The following is a 12,312-nucleotide window of genomic DNA, read 5'->3' on the forward strand; positions in this document are numbered from 1 at the left end:
CCAACACTGGTTTGTAGTGTAGAGGTAGCCTAGATTTACACTGATGTGAGAGCAGAATCCAGTCCATATTTTGGCCAAAAGGGACTTTGACCCACAGATCTTCTAGTTACCTGATAGTTCTTTTAAAAACCGCACCTCAGAGTCACAGAATCCATGGAAAAACATTTGAAGAATGAATTAACAAAAGTCTAGCATACCATGCTCTCAGAACCACCACCTCCTCTTTGACATTTTAGACATTCTTTCTAATGCAAGGTACTCAAACATCCTTGAAATGCTGAACCCAGGATTTGAGGAATGCTTAGAGCAGAGATCCAGAGTGCCATGTTGTTAGTGGATGGAAGAAGAGATGTTGAAACATGAATAAAACCACACATGGTCTCAAAATCAAACTTATTCATCAGAAAATTCCATTTAAGACACTGGCAGAAGTAATACTGAACAAACTGAATTAAAATGCTTTGTAGTGGAACATACTGTAATGGTGATTTGTTACTCACATTTTGTGGTGCCTTATGTTTAATCGGGTCTGGAAGAAGGTACCAAGTAGATTAAATATAGTTTTGGGAACTGACATTCTTCACTAACCAAAATACCTGATACCAAGAGATTACGGGAGTTTTAGAATCTAAACGGAGTACAGAAAAAAATCTTTTGAAGAGCAACAGCTGTTGAAATGAGAAATCATACAACCCACATAAGAGTCAATAAGAAATGTTAGGGCCAGATATTCAAAATCACTCAGCAGCCACAACTTGGACAGATTTTCAAATGTGCTCAGTTCCCACTTAGACCAATGGGTACTGAGTTCTTCTGAAAATTCAGCCATTCATTTATACGGCTAAATGGGAGCTGCTGAGCTATTTTAAAGTCTGGCTCCGAAAGTTTTAGATCAGTGAACTGGCCAATTGCTTCTGGCCAAATCTGATAGATGACTGAGAAGACAGGATCACACTAGATACTTATTATTATTTCTAAATACCTATGCTTATCCGTATTGAAATATTACCTAGTTTTTTCTATATAGAGAGATCTTTTGCTGCTAATATTTCTAATGTTTGTGTGAAGATATATACACACACACACAGATTTTCTTGTAATTATCTTTATCTTCATTTTTTTCTTATCTTAAAAATACAGCAAAAAAAGGAAATGGAGACGACACATAGTAAATAGAAGGAAAGGGTTTTCTGGTGGATAGCAGATAGACATTGTTTAATAGTCAGCGTTAAGGCTGTTTTTAGAACTTTAACTCCAAACTACCTTTCTTTGTCACGTTTATTCATTTTAAAAAATCAATACAGTATTTTTTAAATGAAGTGATATTTATTTTAAACATTAACCATCTGAAAGATCCTATCTGAGAATATCTTTAGGTTGTGGGATTTTTAAGTTTTTTTAAGCATTTAAAAACCACAACAATAAATGTCTGCACTTTGTTATTTTTCCATTTCTTTCATAGGCTCTTTGAACTACACTCCTTTACTGCTTCAGCTAGTCAGAATTACAAACTTGGCAAACACTACATGAATGGGAGAAGCAGGAGATGGGCCTTCAGAGTTACACCTGTTGAAGTGTGAACAAGGAAGTAAATGGTCACAGAGCTCAGGAAGTGGCCCATTTTGCGGTTTTCTATCTTTTCCCCTAAACCCTGTGTCTTGCACCAGTCAAATTTAATGCCACTGCCATGTCAGGGGAAGGGATCACCAAGTGTCTTCTGAAGGAGAAGGGATCAAATAAAAATGATGATACTGCCAGTTCCACTGCAGAAAGGCTGACGATTCTGCCACCACCTTATCCACACCCTGTTGCCATGGAAGTAGAGAAGGATTCTGCTGCTAAAGACAAGCACAACAGCCCATTTCTCTGGGAAGTGCTATAGGTGAGATTTCTCTCACTGGAACCACTGGAGCTGGAACAAACTGTACAGAGAGCTAAGCAGTGTCTGGGGATGAATATTCTATCTTGGCCCATCTCTCAAGGTAGCAGTTCTGGTGGCCAGTTCTAATTTGAAGGTAGGTTGGGCTTGGCTGGGGAAGGACTATGAATTACCTGTGAGAACTGCTGTGAAAAGTGTTCGGTCCTAGCAAGTGATTTACATTTTCAAATCGATCCTTGCAACAAAACGGGCAAATTATATATATTTTTCTCTGTGTGAATGTTATACACAAAAGTTTAATTGGATAAGTTCATGAGTTTCACTGGGATTCCACAGAGAGCCAAGTTGTGCCTGAAACTTCTTGTGCAGAGGGGCACTTAATACTCAACCCAGTGCTGAAGGGGAGGTCAGAAATTTCTATGTACTGTTCTTCTCCCTATGCTGGATAAGGAGTTCCTTCCATGGGGGAGGAGCAGACTGAGAGGGTCAAAGCATGTGCCTCTCCCACTATTCATGCTATGAAAGCCTCATCTAGGGTTGGGAAATTCTAGGGTCACCTGCAGATGGAGAACGCCCTGCAAAAGAGCTGATGTAGTGGAAAGAAACAAGGCAATGCAGATCTTTGGGATCTCGGGACTGAACCTCTAGCTTCTTCTTTAGGGGTCAACCCCTAACTTTCAATGGCAGACAATTTAGTAAACAGTAAAATGGAGTTCTAGTACCCTAGAAGCATGATCAAGATCCCTATCCTTTCTAAACCACTACAGTGCTCTCATAAAAGAAAATGGAACACCACACACTGGAGTTTCTAGATCAAGCCATTATCCCACAACTCCAGCCTACTCGCTAACAGAGGGTTAGGTTGCGGTATTTTTGCATTTTGATAAAGCAGCGGATTTAAATGAACAAAAGGAAGCACTTCTTCATACAACACACAGTCAAGCTGTGGAAGTTGTGAAAGCCAAAAATATAACTGTGTTCAAAAAAGAATTAGATAAGTTAATGAAGGATAGGTCCATCAATGGCTATTAGCTAAGATGGTCAGGGACGCAACTCCATGCTCTGGGTATACCTAAACTTCCAACTGCCAGAAGGTGGGACTGGCTGATGGGATGAATCACTCAAAATTGCCCTGTTCTGCTCATTCCCTCTGAAGCATTTGGCACCGGCAACTGTCAGAAGACAGAATAGTGGGCTAGATGGGCCATATGTTTGATCCAGTATGGTTATTCTTATGTTCTTCTGTTGTGTAAATATTTCTAAAATAACTTTTGTATCATCCTTGCTCCCTTCCTACCTCCCGCAAAACAAAATAATTGGGAAGCAGGTTTTCTGAAGTCAGTGGGAGTGGGTATGGGTGTCAAAAATCAGGCTAATCAAAAGGTAGTTACAATCTTAACAACAAAATAGCTACCATGTTTCTGTACTAATCACAAGATTAATTTAATAAGCCCCCAAAACTGCAAATCTTAAAAGCTATGACAAAGAACTGAACAGAAACCTAAACTGGCTCAAATCCTGCTAATCTTACTCGTGGGAGTATGTCCAATGAAATTGATGGGACTACACCCATGAATAAATCAAGCGCAACTGGTCTTTAATTATTATATAAAAGGAATTACTCTCACCTATACCCTATAACACACAAACATAGAATCAATAATGCTCAAATCAGGTGAGATCATCAGTTGAAAAAGACCCCAAAGAAAACTCATCATCACTAACTAGTAAGTTTTTGCTACATTTAAAATGCTACAGCACTTCAGTGTAGACACTACCTACACCAATGGGAGATTCCCAGCATAGGTAATCCACCTACCCAAGAGGTGGTAGTTGGGTTGACAGAAAAACTGACAGACATAATTCTTCTATCAACCTAGCACTGTCTCCACGGGGACTTAGGTCAGCTTAACAGCGCCGATCAGGGGTGTGGATTTTTTACACCCCTGAGCGACAGTGTTATGCCGACCTAATTTTCTAGTGTAACCAGGTCTGAGTGTAACCAGCCTCCAACTTTTTTATTTTTCTTAACGTCTATTACTAGTGTTCAGTGGCTAAGTTTCTGTTATACATAAATCTCAAGGGGTACAGCAAGTGTTGCTCTAAATTCCCAGCACCAGAACACACAAGCTTGGGAGAGTAAAGTTCAAATGCAAACTGCAAAAAAATCTGAATAGATTCAGAAATACAGAAATGAATGTTGAATAATTTTAAAGCCTAAATACAATTTTCATCATATTTTGAAGTTGGACAACAGCAGTTTAGACTTTATTAGTAAACAGATTTTCTCATTATTTATCTATAACTCTGTAACCATATTCAGTGAAAATACACACTTATTTTAATCAGAAACATGCAGTACAATGCAACATCCTAGATACTAAGGGTATTGGTGTACAAGCAATACCTAAGACATATTTACTAAGAAATATAATCCAGGGAATACATGGAAAAGTGGCACAATTATTACAAACATTCAGGTTAGGATTTTCAAAGGATCCTAAGGAAGTTGAGCACCCAAACCCCACAGAAATTCAGTGGGTGTCTAATTCCCTTAGGCTCATTTTTCCCCCATGTACTGTACATTACTAAAACTTATATCGTTATTACATGAAAACGTAGAGTCTCTGAAGTGCCTTTCAGAAGAAGTTGGGGGATATTGATCACTATTCAAATTGCTATAACCATATGCAAACACCGATCCTTGACCCAATGAGCTCACAATCTAAGGACAGTCGGACAAGTAGACTGAAGTTAGTGTGAATAGAAAACAACGTTTAAAAAAACCCACTTTCAAATATATATGTCAACAAGATTCTCAGTAAGCAGCATAAAAGAAGTGGCTCTTCAAGAGGGACTTAAGGGCTCTTCAAGAGGGTTCTTGCAGATGAGCTCAGGGAAATTATGCTACTCATGGGGGCTGCGGAAGGTAGAGTGGTCAACCTTAAAAGTTTACCAATTTTGACTGAGATTCAGGTTACCTCAACATTTTCAGTATTTCCTATCCTGGTATCTTGCATAGTGCCAATACTTAGGTAATGCTATTTAATTATCTAGAAAAGACTCACTGGACCACCTCCATTTGTGATCATGTAACATCTTGGGAGAATTACAGCAATTCCTTACATGGAAAAGTAATATTAGGAAAGTGTTCCATAAGTGGGTTGGAGTCATGTGACCAGCCAGCTCTCCACAGACCACAGTTTGGGAATTACTGATCAAAGACAACTGGCAGCTTTTAAAGAGCAACCACAGGATGAGGAGCGGGAGGCCAGGAGTGAGAATTTTATTCAATTTATTACCAAAAGAAAAAAGCCCACACACTATTAAAACGGGAAACATTTCCCTCTTCTGGAAAGAGAGCCTGAAATACCAGCTATGTTTTTCTGCATTTTGGGATTTTTTCAGACATTATAAAAGAAAGATTTTTTCTAAAACAAGATATATTTATTCCTCTCAAATTCTTTGCTAGCCTGATTTTCAGTTAAAACCACAAGAAATTGACATCCAAATCAAAGTGGAAAACATGCATATATCAGACATACAAACAAATATAAAATATTAAGAAATAAACAACAAATAAAACCACTCCATCAAAATATTTTTAAGAATCCACTAGCATAAGGGGGAACAATTATTGCTTACGTCTAGGAGCAGCCATCTCCACTGACAGAAGCAAAGTAGATTAAATGGATTGGCACAACAAAATGCTGAACAAACTCACCAAAGCTTTGAGTTTGCAATCAGTTCTGCATAGGTGTCCCTGCGTCCACGTGGAGCCCCATTTGACTTAAGTGGGGTTCTGCATAGAAGCAGAGGTCTATCAAGCCTCATGAATCTGATTACAGGATCTGGGCCTATAGGATCATTTGAAGTACAGTCACTGCACACAATATTGCATTTAAACAGGAGTAAAAGTCAATTAAGGTCTGCAGGATTGGCCCATAAGTCATTAAATGATAAATAGGGCTACAATTATCCCTCTGAGAAACAAGAAACTCAAGCAGCTAAAACCCACAGTTTGAGAAATGTTGAGGCATTGTGAAGACGAGTATCAAACAAACTTCACCTCCTGTGGTAGCAACAGGTTTCAGAGTAACAGCCGTGTTAGTCTGTATTCGCAAAAAGAAAAGGAGTACTTGTGGCACCTTAGAGACTAACCAATTTATTAGAGCATAAGCTTTCGTGAGCTACAGCTCACTTCCTCAGATGCATATCGTGGAAACTGCAGCAGGCTTTATATATACACAGAGAATATGAAACAATACCTCCTCCCACCCCACTGTCCTGCTGGTAATAGCTTATCTAAAGTGATCATCAGGTGGGCCATTTCCAGCACAAATCCAGGTTTTCTCACCCTCCACCCCCCCACACAAATTCACTCTCCTGCTGGTGATAGCCCATCCAAAGTGACAACTCTTTACACAATGTGCATGACAATCAAGTTGGGCTATTTCCTGCACAAATCCAGGTTTTCTCACATCCCCCCCACCCCCATACACACACAAACTCACTCTCCTGCTGGTAATAGCTCATCCAAACTGACCACTCTTCAAGTTTAAATCCAAGTTAAACCAGAACATCTGGGGGGGGGGGTAGGGAAAAACAAGAGGAAACAGGCTACCTTGCATAATGACTTAGCCACTCCCAGTCTCTATTTAAGCCTAAATTAATAGTATCCAATTTGCAAATGAATTCCAATTCAGCAGTTTCTCGCTGGAGTCTGGATTTGAAGTTTTTTTGTTTTAAGATAGCGACCTTCATGTCTGTGATTGCGTGACCAGAGAGATTGAAGTGTTCTCTGACTGGTTTATGAATGTTATAATTCTTGACATCTGATTTGTGTCCATTTATTCTTTTACGTAGAGACTGTCCAGTTTGACCAATGTACATGGCAGAGGGGCATTGCTGGCACATGATGGCATATATCACATTGGTGGATGTGCAGGTGAACGAGCCTCTGATAGTGTGGCTGATGTTATTAGGCCCTGTGATGGTGTCCCCTGAATAGATATGTGGGCACAATTGGCAACGGGCTTTGTTGCAAGGATAAGTTCCTGGGTTAGTGGTTCTGTTGTGTGGTATGTGGTTGTTGGTGAGTATTTGCTTCAGGTTGCGGGGCTGTCTGTAGGCAAGGACTGGCCTGTCTCCCAAGATTTGTGAGAGTGTTGGGTCATCCTTTAGGATAGGTTGTAGATCCTTAATAATGCGTTGGAGGGGTTTTAGTTGGGGGCTGAAGGTGACAGTAGCAACAGACACTCTTAACTGATCGCAAGTGAGAGGAATTTAAAAGGGATACTGTCTAAAAGATTTTAAGAAGCAAAAAAGATGAAATTGAGATGTGAGAGCAGAATGCTTTGGAAGGATCTTTTGGATGCACCTTTGTCTTTATTATGCTGGTTGATTTCACATTTCCTGTGCATTTGCAGGAGGTTAAATAGGGGAGGTAGGATCTCATACAGAAGGAGAGATAAAAGATGAAGTCAGGAGTTTGGGTGTCATGTGACATCCTGTTGTCTTGCATTTGGAATTGCTCTCCTGCCACACATACTGGAAAGCCCCTACCTTTTTAAACCCCCACAACTTTTTCAAATACCTTTTCCTTGTCCAGCTTGGAAAGCACACCTCTTGTGCACAGCTGCCCAGCTGACTATGCCTACTAAATGCTCCAAACACACTTCTGCCTGGAGGAGACAGGAGATATTGGATCTCCTGGGCCTGTGTGGAGAAGAGGCTGTTGAAGCACAGGTATGGACTAGCCGAAGAAATACTGGCATCCACAAGCAGATTGCACACTCAGAGGTGGGTCAGACTAGATGATCCTTGCGGTCCCTTCTAACCCTATGATTCTATGGAGAGGAGAGAGGCACAGGAAAAGGAGAGGTAGATGAGAGTACATAATGGGACTTCTCCATCAGCAAACTCAGCTGCTGCAGACAATTGTGAACCTCCAGATTCAACAATCCTGGGTCTGATTCCCATTGCAGTCTGTGGAGAACTGCTGCACAGTACCTCCCTACACCACCCCTTTTCCCCCAGCATTCAACATGGCCTCTGGGCCTGCACGCTTACCCCTACCACTATACACTGGGGGAAAGCCTGGACAACAATAGCTTCCCATATACTGACCTGTGGGAACCACAGTTGATGTACGTGTAGCTACAATGGACATTAATGTTCCCTCCTCTTGTTTATTTATTAAGATTCCTCAATAGTTTTAAGTTAAAATGCATTTCACTTAAGCTCTTCAGAGATTATTTTGGAGCTGTTTTTGTAAGCAAATAAAACTCTTTTGTTTTGAAAGTGATTCATTTTTATTAGTTTACAACATATGGTGCATAATGCCTGATGACAGTGAAAGTAGTGGTCTTGTACACTCACAACCCACAGGCTCAGTGCCAAACAGTGTAATTGTCACAAATGTACAGTAAGCACCCCAACATTTATAGGTGTACTGCCAGTGATATATGCACAGATGTGCAGCAAGCACCACACAGTTCCTAACACGCCCCCAAACTGCAGCGCCAGGTTGAGCACACGGTGGCTCGTTGTTAGAGTGCTCTTTCAAAGCCCCCCTAAGCCATGGAGCTCCTTGTTGAGCTTGTCTGATCGCCCTTGAGTTGGAATGTTCAAACTCAGCAGAAAGCCGCTCCACCTCTGCCCTCCACCCTTGCAGCAATTTCCCCCCCTTTTTTACACAAATATGCAGGACACAACAGGCAGCTATAACCATTGGAATATTTCTCACACCGAGATCCAATATGGTGAGTAAACAACATCACTGCCCTTTTAATCTACCAAAAGCACATTCAACTGTCATTCTGCACCTGCTGAACCTGTAGTTCAGGGGTGGGAAAACTTTTTGGCCTGAGGGCCACATCGGGGTATGAAACTGTATGGAGGGCCAGGTAGGGAAGGCTGTGCCTCTCCAAACAGCTTGGCCCTGGTCCCCTATCTGCCCCCTCCCACTTCCTGCCCCCTGACTGCCCCCCTGAGAAGCACCAACCCTCCAACCCCGCCTTCTCCTTGTCCCCTGACTGCCCCCACCCAGGACCCCCCACCCCTTACTGCTCCCCTGGGACCTCACCCCTATCAGTGATTGGTAAAAGCGGAGCACAGTGATAATACCTCACAAATTATGTAAGCTGGGTCTGAAGTTAAGAGATAATAACTCCACTTATACTTTTATAGAAAGCCCCGTTCTTAATGGGCCAAATTTTCCAAATGGTGAGTGGCTGACTTGCATGCACTAAACTCCTGATGTGGGCATGCTAGTGAGGTTTATGAGCTCAGTGCCCATCTTGCACATCTCTGGGCATGCAAACTGGATGTGGGGGTGGGGCGGAGGAATGGGGAGGGACTGTATCTTTGTAAGTCTATCACACTGCATTTTTCTCTTAAAAAATAAGATAAACCAAAATCAAACACTTTTGGATGTTAGACCAAACACAGGAAATAGAGAGTTTACTCTGAAGCCAATGACTAAAGACTAAATTAAAGCTTACTTTGGCAGATAATTTACACTGGCCATTTGGGAGGGGCAGAGAAATTGTTCAAACAGAAGGAAGAATAGGAAGAACTTGCTTGTTTTGGCTACTTTCTCCCATTTTTCCATTCTCTGTCCCATTTTTCTTTCTTCTTCTCTTGTGTGTAACACCCACAGATTTCCTAATGAGACGACCCACCGCGCACTACTGTGTGGGTGTAAATGAAAGAGCTGTGTAAATTAACAAGTAACTTGCACAGATATTTTACTTATGTGCCACAAAAAGGGAAGGCAATATAAACCTCCATAATATCAGACAGAGAAATCTGTTAGCTGATGATTTTCTCCTTGAAGTATCCAAGGTGGCCATTTTAACAATGGATTCCCCTCTGCTCCGTAGCCCTAAGAGGCAGGTCCAGACTGCCAATCAAAGAAAGGTAGCTTGGCTCCCACTTCTGGGGAAATCCCCAATTATAACATTTTTCAGCTTCAGAAGCTGTTTAGGAACGTCTATTAACCTGATTACAACACAACATGAACTTTCCCTGAAATAAAAAATATACAGATAAATGTGCAAAACCAGTCTGTTATGACACTAAGGACTGTTCAGATTGTAAAGTATTCATTTCCTGGATCTTGTGTGCAGTGACTTATTCTGAAGGGCTGCAGTTCCTTTCTGAAGAAGCCAAAGATACACTATTTTTATCATCTATTAACTAAAGCTTTTATTGCCTTGTTTAAGTGCTAGTAACTGGTAAAGTGTAAAAGTTACCGGGCTGTGGATCTTCTGAATAGCGCTCTCCTTATGAGATGGGTTCTGATTGGCCTCGTGAACATTCACACATGACCTTGTTTCTTTCCCAGGTGTACTGGCTTAGTGAAGAACATATGAATGCTGGACTCAAGCAAAGGACTTCATTTTCACAAAGTGCGAGATGGAGGCGCCACAGACAGAGCTCCAAACTCAAATGTTTAAGGCAGAGAAGGGCGTAAAAAGATGGCTTGGTAAGGACATTCAACATCAAGTCGAGTTTCCATGGTGCAAACCTGTGGAATTTTCTTTTTTTACATTTATTTATTTTCCATCTATCATTAATTTAGTGGCAATTAATCCAGCAAGGTGAATGGGATGATAGTTCTGGCAAATCCAAAATCCAGAGCCTCCAGGTTTAGAATGGAGTCATTCATGTTACTGATGACTTCTTTTGATGTATTTGCCTTTGGGGTGTTTGTTATCAGGGGAAATGTAGACAAGACACATAGATGATCAGTTTGCCAGGGCTAGAACAGTGTGTCAGTTTCTAATTAAAAGGTTGCTTTATATTAACACCTCACAAATGCGTCAGCCTTTCAGGCTTCATAAATACTCTCAGATTAACAAATTATACAAGATACCTGCCTGCACATCTGAGAACAATTAAATTTATTTTCACACAATTACTTTAAATACACTTTATTCAGGCAGTTAACCTTTTTAAAAAAATATATAAAAAATGTTTCTCAGTGGGAAAAGACATTCCTTAGCAGGATTTTTTTTTTTAAATGGTATCCGTTTCTTTTTTCATAAGAAAATTCCATTTGTTTTCTCAAAACCAGAAATATAAGAGGATCTAAAAGTTCACATGCTTTATAAACATTGCACAGTTCACTCTTTTAGGGGGATAAGTTAAGGTTCCCAACTTGCAGGAAAGGCTTTTAAAAAAATCTTTACTGGCCTCCGGCACTTTCTACTCATATTCTATTTTGTACTTGTGGGAAAAAAATAGTCATGTCATAGCAAGCTAGTTCCCATGTATTCCTAACATATTTTTATAAGGCTTCTACAATCATTTGCTGCCCTAATGAGCCACCAAAACAGTGTTTAATCTTTGCTGTGCTTAATAAAAATATATGTTCATATTAATATTCATAACAGTAATTGCACTGGTACTGCAAATAGGGAGGAACTGGTTGAGAATTTGAAAGTGGAGGGCAGCTTGGGTGAGAAGTGATCACAAAATGGTAGAGTTCATGATTCTAAGGAATGGTAGAAGGGAAAACAGCACAATAGAGACATGGATTTCAAGAAGGCAGACTTCAGCAAACTCAGGGAGTTGGTAGGTAAGATCCCATAGGAAGCAAGTCAAAAACAGTTCAAGAGAAAAAACAGTTCAAGAGAGTTGGCAGTTTTTCAAAGAGACATTATTAAGGGCATAAGAGCAAACTATCCCACTGTGTAGGAAAGATAGGAAGTAAGGCAAGAGACCACCCTGGCTTAACCAGGAGATCTTCAATGATCTGAAACTCAAAAAATAGTCCTACAAAAAGTGGAAAATAGGTCAAACGACAAAGGAGGAATATAAACAAATAACACAGTCATGTATGGACAAAATTAGAAAGGCCAAGGCACAAAACTAGATTAAAGTAGCTAGAGACATAAAGGGTAACAAGAAAACATTCTACAAATACATTAGAAGCAAGAGGAAGACCAAGGACAGGGCTGGCCCATTATTCAATGGGGGGGGGGGAAATAGTAACAGAAAATGTGAAAATGGCAGGAGTGCTAAATGACTTTTTTTCACCGGTTTTCACCAAAAAGGTTAGTAGCGATTGGACATCTAACATAGTGAATGCCAGTGAAAATGAGGTAGGATCAGAGGCTAAAATTGGGAAAGAACAAGTTAAAAATTACTTAGACAAGTTAGATGTCTTCAAGTTACCAGGGCCTGATGAAATACGTCCTAGAATACTCAAGGAGCTGACTGAGGAGATATGTCAGCCATTAATGATTATATTTGAAAAGTCATTTAAGACGGGAGAGATTCCAGAGGACTGGAAAAGGGAAATATAATAGCAGTCTATAAAAAGGGTAATAAGGACAATCCGGGGAATTACAAACCAGTCAGCTTAACTTCAGTACCTGGAAAGATAATGGAGCAAATAATTAAGCAATCAAGAAAGGGAAGGG

At 40.4% G+C, this 12,312-nt stretch overlaps 1 protein-coding gene across 5 annotated transcripts in view; it reads right to left on the reverse strand.

Annotated features, from left to right (window-relative positions):
• Nucleotides 1–12,312, reverse strand: part of SLX4IP (SLX4 interacting protein) — a 130,582-nt gene that overhangs the window by 43,091 nt on the left and 75,179 nt on the right. The window lies entirely within an intron of this gene.

This window comes from Lepidochelys kempii, chromosome 3 (genome assembly GCF_965140265.1).
Source record: "Lepidochelys kempii isolate rLepKem1 chromosome 3, rLepKem1.hap2, whole genome shotgun sequence".
In the NCBI taxonomy this organism is placed as follows: domain Eukaryota; kingdom Metazoa; phylum Chordata; order Testudines; family Cheloniidae; genus Lepidochelys; species Lepidochelys kempii.